At 29.4% G+C, this 9,043-nt stretch overlaps 1 long non-coding RNA gene across 1 annotated transcript; it reads left to right on the forward strand.

Annotated features, from left to right (window-relative positions):
- Positions 1-306: 306 nt before the first annotated feature.
- Positions 307-7,674, forward strand: LOC125370182. The gene is made up of 2 exons (XR_007216098.1): positions 307-402; positions 7,622-7,674. It is a non-coding gene; the product is annotated as an uncharacterized LOC125370182 (long non-coding RNA).
- Positions 7,675-9,043: the final 1,369 nt, after the last annotated feature.

Genomic DNA, 9,043 nt, shown 5'->3' on the forward strand with positions numbered 1-9,043 from the left:
GAGGTAGAAGTACTAATATAGAAATAGAAATTGAGATAGTTAACATAATAAGAAAATAAAAAAAGTTAAATTTAGCTCAAGAATAGACAACTTAACTTGTCAAGTATCAGCTTCTAACTGATGATGAGTTCTTCAACATAACATGTGCCGAGGCGAACCTTATGTTCTTCGAGCTCCAATCTTCAAGCACATACCATTTTTAACAAATTAGAGTTTATAAATTTTATATTTCTAATTAACAATCATCAAATTATATTTTGTTCACTGTCTCAATTTCTATTTCCTAGGTTCGTACCTCTACCTCGTCTCTAAATAATTTCATGATAGGGTTAGTAGCTAATCTTTAATTTTATTAAGTTGCATGGTGGAGTTACTTCAAAAGTAATGTTTGGTAGAGATGAGGTAGAAGTAATCGACATAGAAATAGAAATTGAGTGAACAAATTAAAAAAATTCAAAAAGTTATATTTAGCTCAAGAATAAACGACTTAGCTTTTCAAGTATCAACTTCTAACTCATCATTAGTTCTTCAATTTAACTTGTGCCGAGGCAAACCTTATGTTCTTCGAGCTCCAATCTTCAAGCACAAACCATTTTTAACAAATTAGATTTTATAAATTTTCTATTTATAATTAACAATCATCACACTATATTACAAACAATGTAATTCAAACATCAAACAAAAGAAGTAATTCAAACAAAAAAACAAAAATAACCCAACAAGAACTCTGAAGTTACTCTGCCATGCAACTTAACAAAATTAAGTATTAGCTACTAACCCAATCAGCCTATTTGGATAGTGGCGGCATTTCTTTCTGACGGCTGATTAAGATTATAATAACGATGCAAACACAGACAATCACATCAACATCAATAAACACCTAACAATACTAATCAAAATAATAATATCAAAGCACTTGTAGCCTAATATTACTTGTCAAGCATATGTGCCTATGTTCGATGATTACCCCATCGTCTAGGAGGTTCTAACTCAATCTAGTTATGCAGTTAAAATCTACATTTTCACATTATGCATCGCATATCATCTTAATCACTAAGTTTGGTCATTCTCATTCGCATTAAACGCATGCTTATTGCAAATGGGAAAGGAGAAAAAGCATATACACACATATATGTATAATATAATACTCACAGTAAGACGCTCCAAAACTAACCTCCATCCGTCGCACTTAATGACTCCGGGTTATCTAGTCACAAATATACAAATTAGAGTTTATAAATTTTCTATTTCTAATTAACAATCATCAAACTATATTTTGTTTACTGTTTCAATTTCTATTTCCTAGGTCCGTACTTCTACCTCAACTCTAAATAATTTCATGATAGGGTTAGTAACTAATCTTTAATTTTATTAAGTTGCATGGTGGAGTTACTTCAAAAGTAATGTTTGGTAGAGATGAGGTAGAAGTACTAATATAGAAATAGAAATTGAGATAGTTAACATAATAAGAAAATAAAAAAAGTTCAATTTAGCTCAAGAATAGACAACTTAACTTCTCAAGTATCAGCTTCTAACTGATGATGAGTTCTTCAACATAACATGTGCCGAGGCGAACCTTATGTTCTTCGAGCTCCAATCTTCAAGCACATACCATTTTTAACATATTAGAGTTTATAAATTTTATATTTCTAATTAACAATCATCAAACTATATTTTGTTCACTGTCTCAATTTCTATTTCCTAGGTTCGTACCTCTACCTCGTCTCTAAATAATTTCATGATAGGGTTAGTAGCTAATCTTTAATTTTATTAAGTTGCATGGTGGAGTTACTTCAAAAGTAATGTTTGGTAGAGATGAGGTAGAAGTACTGACATAGAAATAGAAATTGAGATAGTGAACAAATTAAGAAAATTAAAAAAGTTATATTTAGCTCAAGAATAAACGACTTAGTTTTTCAAGTATCAGCTTCTAACTCATCATCAGTTCTTCAACTTAACTTGTGTCGAGGCAAACCTTATATTCTTCGAGCTCCAATCTTCAAGTACATACCAGTTTTGACAAATTAGATTTTATAAATTTTCTATTTATAATTAACAATCATCAAAGTATATTACAAACAATGTAATTCAAACATCAAACAAAAGAAGTAATTCAAACAAAAAAACAAAAACAACCCAACAAGAACTTTGAAGTAACTCCGCCATGCAACTTAACAAAATTAAGTATTAGCTACTAACCTAATCAGTCTATTTCGATAGTGGCGGCATTTCTTTCTGACGGCTGATTAAGATCATAATAAAGATGCAAACACAGACAATCACATCAACATCAATAAACACCTAGCAATACTGATCAAAATAATAATATCAAAGCACTTGTAGCCTAATATTACTTGTCAAGCATATGCGCCTATGTCCGATGATTATCCCATCGTCTAGGAGGTTCTAACTCAATCTAGTTATGCAGTTAAAATCAACATTTTTACATTATGCATCGCATATCATTTTAATCACTAAGTTTGGTCATTCTCATTCGCATTAAACGCATGCTTATTGCAAAGGGGAGAGGAGAAAAAGCATATACACACATATATGTATAATATAATACTCACAGTAAGACACCAAAAAAAAACCTCCATCCGTCGCACTTAATGACTTCGGGTTATCTGGTCACAAATATACAAATTAGAGTTTATAAATTTTCTATTTCTAATTAACAATCATCAAACTATATTTTGTTCACTGTATCAATTTCTATTTCCTAGGTCCGTACTTCTACCTCAACTCTAAATAATTTCATGATAGGGTTAGTAGTTAATCTTTAATTTTATTAAGTTGCATGGTGGAGTTACTTCAAAAGTAATGTTTGGTAGAGATGAGGTAGAAGTACTAACATAGAAATAGAAATTGAGATAGTTAACAAAACAAGAAAATAAAAAAAGTTAAATTTAGCTCAAGAATAGACAACTTAGCTTTTCAAGTATCAGCTTCTAACTGATGATGAGTTCTTCAACATAACATGTGCCGAGGCAAACCTTATGTTCTTCGAGCTCCAATCTTCAAGCACATACCATTTTTAACAAATTAGAGTTTATAAATTTTATATTTCTAATTAACAATCATCAAACTAGATTTTGTTCACTGTCTTAATTTCTATTTCCTAGGTTCGTACCTCTACCTCGTCTCTAAATAATTTCATGATAGGGTTAGTAGCTAATCTTTTATTTTATTAAGTTGCATGGTGGAGTTACTTCAAAAGTTATGTTTGGTAGAGATGAGGTAGAAGTACTGACATAGAAATAGAAATTGAGATAGTGAACAAATTAAGAAAATTAAAAAAGTTATATTTAGCTCAAGAATAAACGACTTAGTTTTTCAAGTATCAGCTTCTAACTCATCATCAGTTCTTCAACTTAACTTGTGTCGAGGCAAACCTTATATTCTTCGAGCTCCAATCTTCAAGTACATACCAGTTTTGACAAATTAGATTTTATAAATTTTCTATTTATAATTAACAATCATCAAAGTATATTACAAACAATGTAATTCAAACATCAAACAAAAGAAGTAATTCAAACAAAAAAACAAAAACAACCCAACAAGAACTTTGAAGTAACTCCGCCATGCAACTTAACAAAATTAAGTATTAGCTACTAACCTAATCAGTCTATTTCGATAGTGGCGGCATTTCTTTCTGACGGCTGATTAAGATCATAATAAAGATGCAAACACAGACAATCACATCAACATCAATAAACACCTAGCAATACTGATCAAAATAATAATATCAAAGCACTTGTAGCCTAATATTACTTGTCAAGCATATGCGCCTATGTCCGATGATTATCCCATCGTCTAGGAGGTTCTAACTCAATCTAGTTATGCAGTTAAAATCAACATTTTTACATTATGCATCGCATATCATTTTAATCACTAAGTTTGGTCATTCTCATTCGCATTAAACGCATGCTTATTGCAAAGGGGAGAGGAGAAAAAGCATATACACACATATATGTATAATATAATACTCACAGTAAGACACCAAAAAAAACCTCCATCCGTCGCACTTAATGACTTCGGGTTATTTGGTCACAAATATACAAATTAGAGTTTATAAATTTTCTATTTCTAATTAACAATCATCAAACTATATTTTGTTCACTGTATCAATTTCTATTTCCTAGGTTCGTACTTCTACCTCAACTCTAAATAATTTCATGATAGGGTTAGTAGCTAATCTTTAGTTTTATTAAGTTGCATGGTGGAGTTACTTCAAAAGTAATGTTTGGTAGAGATGATGTAGAAGTACTAACATAGAAATAGAAATTGAGATAGTTAACAAAATAAGAAAATAAAAAAAGTTAAATTTAGCTCAAGAATAGAAAACTTAGCTTTTCAAGTATCAGCTTCTAAGTGATGATGAGTTCTTCAACTTAACATGTGTCGAGGCAATCCTTATGTTCTTCGAGCTCCAATCTTCAAGCACATACCATTTTTAACAAATTAGAGTTTATAAATTTTATATTTCTAATTAACAATCATCAAACTATATTTTGTTCACTGTCTCAATTTCTATTTCCTAGGTTCGTACCTCTACCTCGTCTCTAAATAATTTCATGATAGGGTTAGTAGCTAATCTTTAATTTTATTAAGTTGCATGGTGGAGTTACTTCAAAAGTAATGTTTGGTAGAGATGAGGTAGAAGTCGGCATAGAAATAGAAATTGAGATAGTTAACAAAATAAGAAAATAAAAAAAGTTAAATTTAGCTCAAGAATAGACAACTTAGCTTTTCAAGTATCAGCTTCTAACTGATGATCAGTTCTTCAACTTAACATGTACCGAGGCAAACCTTATGTTTTTCGAGCTCCAATCTTCAAGCACACACCATTTTTAACAAATTAGAGTTTATAAATTTTATACTTCTAATTAATAATCATCAAACTATATTTTGTTCACTGTCTCAATTTCTATTTCCTAGGTTCGTACCTCTACCTCGTCTCTAAATAATCTTATGATAGAGTTAGTAGCTAATCTTTAATTTTATTAAGTTGCATGGTGGAGTTACTTCAAAAGTAATGTTTGGTAGAGATGAGGTAGAAGTACTGACATAGAAATAGAAATTGAGACAGTGAACAAATCAAGAAAATTAAAAAAGTTGTATTTAGCTCAAGAATAAACGACTTAGCTTTTCAAGTATCAGCTTCTAACTCATCATCAGTTCTTCAACTTAACTTGTGCCGAGGCAAACCTTATGTTCTTCGAGCTCCAATCTTCAAGCACAAACCATTTTTAAAAATTAGATTTTATAAATTTTCTATTTATAATTAACAATCATCACACTATATTACAAACAATTCAATTCAAACATAAAACAATTCAAACAAAAATATTAAAAAAACCCAACATGACTTTTGGAGTGACTCCACCATGCAACTTAAAAAATTAAAGATTAGCTACTAACCCTATAATGAAATTATTTAGAAATGAGGTAGAGGTACTAACCTTAGAAATAGAAATTGAGATAGTGAACATAATAAGAAAATTAAAAGCTATATTTGGTTAAAGAATAAATAACTTAACTTTTCAAGTATCAGCTTCTAACTAATCATCACTACTTCAACTTAACTTGTGCCAGACGCAAACCTAATGTTCTTCGAGCTCCAACCTTCAAGCGCATGCCAAATTTAACAAATTAGAGTTTATAAATTTTCTATTTCTAATTAACAATCATCAGACTATATTGGAAACAATTCAATTTAAAAATCAAATAAAAGAAGTAAAATAACCCAACATGACTTTTGAAGGAACTCCACCATACAACTTAATAAAATTAAAAATTAGCTACTAACCCTATCGTGGAATTATTTTAAGACGAGGTAGAGGTACTAACCTTAGAAATAGAAATTGAAATAGTAAACAAAATAAGAAAATTAAAAAGTCATATTTAGCTAAAGAATAAATAACTTAACCTTTAAAGTGAGCTTCTAACTGATCATAAGTTTTTCAACTTAACTTGTGCCGACGCAAACCTTATGTTCTTTGATCTCCAAGCTTCAAGCACATAACATTTTAACAAATTAGAGTTTATAAATTTTCTCTTTCTAATTAACAGTCATCACACTATATTACAAACAATTCAATTCAAACATCAAACAAAAGAAGTCATTCAAACAAAAATATTAAAAAAACCCAACATGACTTTTGGAGTGCATCCACCATGCAACTTAATAAAATTAAAGATTAGCTACTAACCCTATCATGAAATTATTTAGAGATTAGGTAGAGGTACTAACCTTAGGAATATAAATTGAGATAGTGAACATAATAAGAAAATTAAAAATTCATATTTAGCTAAAGAATAAATAACTTAACTTTTCAAGTAATAGCTTCTAACTAATCATCAGTTCTTCAACTTAACTTGTGCCGACGCAAACCTTATATTCTTCGTGCTCCAACCTTCAACCACATAAAATTTTAACAAATTAGAGTTTATAAATTTTCTATTTCTAATTAGCAATCATCACACTATATTACAAATAAGTCAATTCAAAATAAAATAATTCAAACAAAAATATTAAAAAAACCCAACATAACTTTTAGAGTGACTCCACCATGCAACTTAATAAAATTAAAGATTAGCTACTAACCCTATAATGAAATTATTCAGAAATGAGGTAGAGGTATTAATCTTAGAAATAGAAATTGAGATAGTGAACATAATAAGAAAATTAAAAAGCTATATTTAGCTAAAGAATAAATAACTTAACCTTTCAAGTATCAGCTTCTAACTAATCATCAGTTCTTCAACTTAACTTGTGCCAGACGCAAACCTTATGTTCTTCGAGCTCCAACCTTCAAGCGCATGCCAAATTTAACAAATTAGAGTTTATAAATTTTCTATTTCTAATTAACAATCATCAGACTATATTGAAAACAATTCAATTTAAAAATCAAATAAAAGAAGTAAAATAACCCAACATGACTTTTGAAGGAACTCCACCATGCAACTTAATAAAATTAAAAATTAGCTACTAACCCTTTCGTGGAATTATTTAAAGACGAGGTAGAGGCACTAACCTTAGAAATAGAAATTGAAATAGTAAACAAAATAAGAAAATTTAAAACTCATATTTAGCTAAAGAATAAATAACTTAACCTTTAAAGTGAGCTTCTAACTGATCATAAGTTATTCAACTTAACTTATGCCGACGCAAACCTTATGTTCTTTGATCTCCAAGCTTCAAGCATATAACATTTTAACAAATTAGAGTTTATAAATTTTCTATTTCTAATTAATAAAGAACTCGCCATGCATTTAAACGCGTGCATATTGCAAAGGAGAGAGGAGAAAAAGCATATACATACATATATGTATAATATACTACTCACAGTAAAACGCTTCAAAATTAACCTCCTTCCGTCGCACTTAATGACTCCGGGTTATCTAGTCACAAATATACAAATTAGAGTTTATAAATTTTCTATTTCTAATTAACAATCATCAAAATATATTTTGTTCACCGTCTCAATTTCTATTTTCTAGGTCCAGACTTCTACCTCAACTCTAAATAATTTCATGATAGGGTTAGTAGCTAATCTTTAATTTTATTAAGTTGCATGGTGGAGTTACTTCAAAAGTAATGTTTGGTAGAGATGAGGTAGAAGTACTAACATAGAAATAGAAATTGAGATAGTTAACAAAATAAGAAAATAAAAAAAGTTAAATTTACCTCAAGAATAGACAACTTAGCTTTTCAAGTATCAGCTTCTAACCGATGATCGGTTCTTGAACTTAACATGTGCCGAGGGCAAACCTTATGTTCTTTGAGCTCCAAGCTTCAAGCACATAACATTTTAACAAATTAGAGTTTATAAATTTTCTATTTCTAATTAAAAATCATCATACTATATTACAAACAATTCAATTCAAACATCAAACAAAAGAAGTCATTCAAACAAAAATATTAAAAAACATGACTTTTGGGAGTGACTCCACCATGCAACTTAATAAAATTAAAGATTAGCTACTAACCCTATCGTGAAATTATTTAGAGATGAGGTAGAGGTACTAACCTTAGGAATATAAATTGAGATAGTGAATATAATAAGGGAATTGAAAAGTCATATTTAGCTAAAGAATAAATAACTTAACTTTTCAAGTATGAGCTTCTAACTAATCATCAGTTCTTCAACTTAACTTGTGCCGACGCAAACCTTATGTTCTTCGAGCTCCAACCTTCAAGCACATAAGATTTTAACAAATTAGAGTTTATAAATTTTCTATTTCTAATTAACACTCATCACACTATATTACAAACAATTCAATTCAAACATAAAAGAATTCAAACAAAAATATTAAAAAAACCCAACATGACTTTTGGAGTGACTCCACCATGCAACTTAATAAAATTAAAGATTAGCTACTAACCCTATAATGAAATTATTTAGAAATGAGGTATAGGTACTAACCTTAGAAATAGAAATTGAGATAGTGAACATCATAATAAAATTAGAAAGCTATATTTAGCTAAAGAATAAATAACTTAACTTTTCAAGTATCAGCTTCTAACTAATCATCAGTTCTTCAACTTAACTTGTGCCGACGCAAACCTTATGTTCTTCGAGCTCCGACCTTCAAGCGCATGCCATTTTTAACAAATTAGAGTTTATAAATTTTCTATTTCTAATTAACAATCACTACACTATATTAAAAATAATTCAATTCAAAAATCAAACAAAAGAAGTAAAATAACCCAACATGACTTTTGAAGGAACTCCACCATGCAACTTAAGAAAATTAAAAATTAGCTACTAAACCTATCGTGGAATTATTTAAAGACAAGGTAGAGGTACTAACCTTAGAAATAGAAATTGAAATAGTAAATAAAATAAGAAAATTAAGAAGTCATATTTAGCTAAAGAATAAAGAACTTAACCTTTAAAGTGAGCTTCTAACTGATCATAAGTATTTCAACTTAACTTGTGCCGATGCAAACCTTATGTTCTTCGGAGCTCCAAGCTTGAAGCACATAACATTTTAACAAATTAGAGTTTATAAATTTTCTATTTCTAATTAACAA

Source organism: Ricinus communis, chromosome 5 (genome assembly GCF_019578655.1).
Source record: "Ricinus communis isolate WT05 ecotype wild-type chromosome 5, ASM1957865v1, whole genome shotgun sequence".
NCBI lineage: Eukaryota > Viridiplantae > Streptophyta > Magnoliopsida > Malpighiales > Euphorbiaceae > Ricinus > Ricinus communis.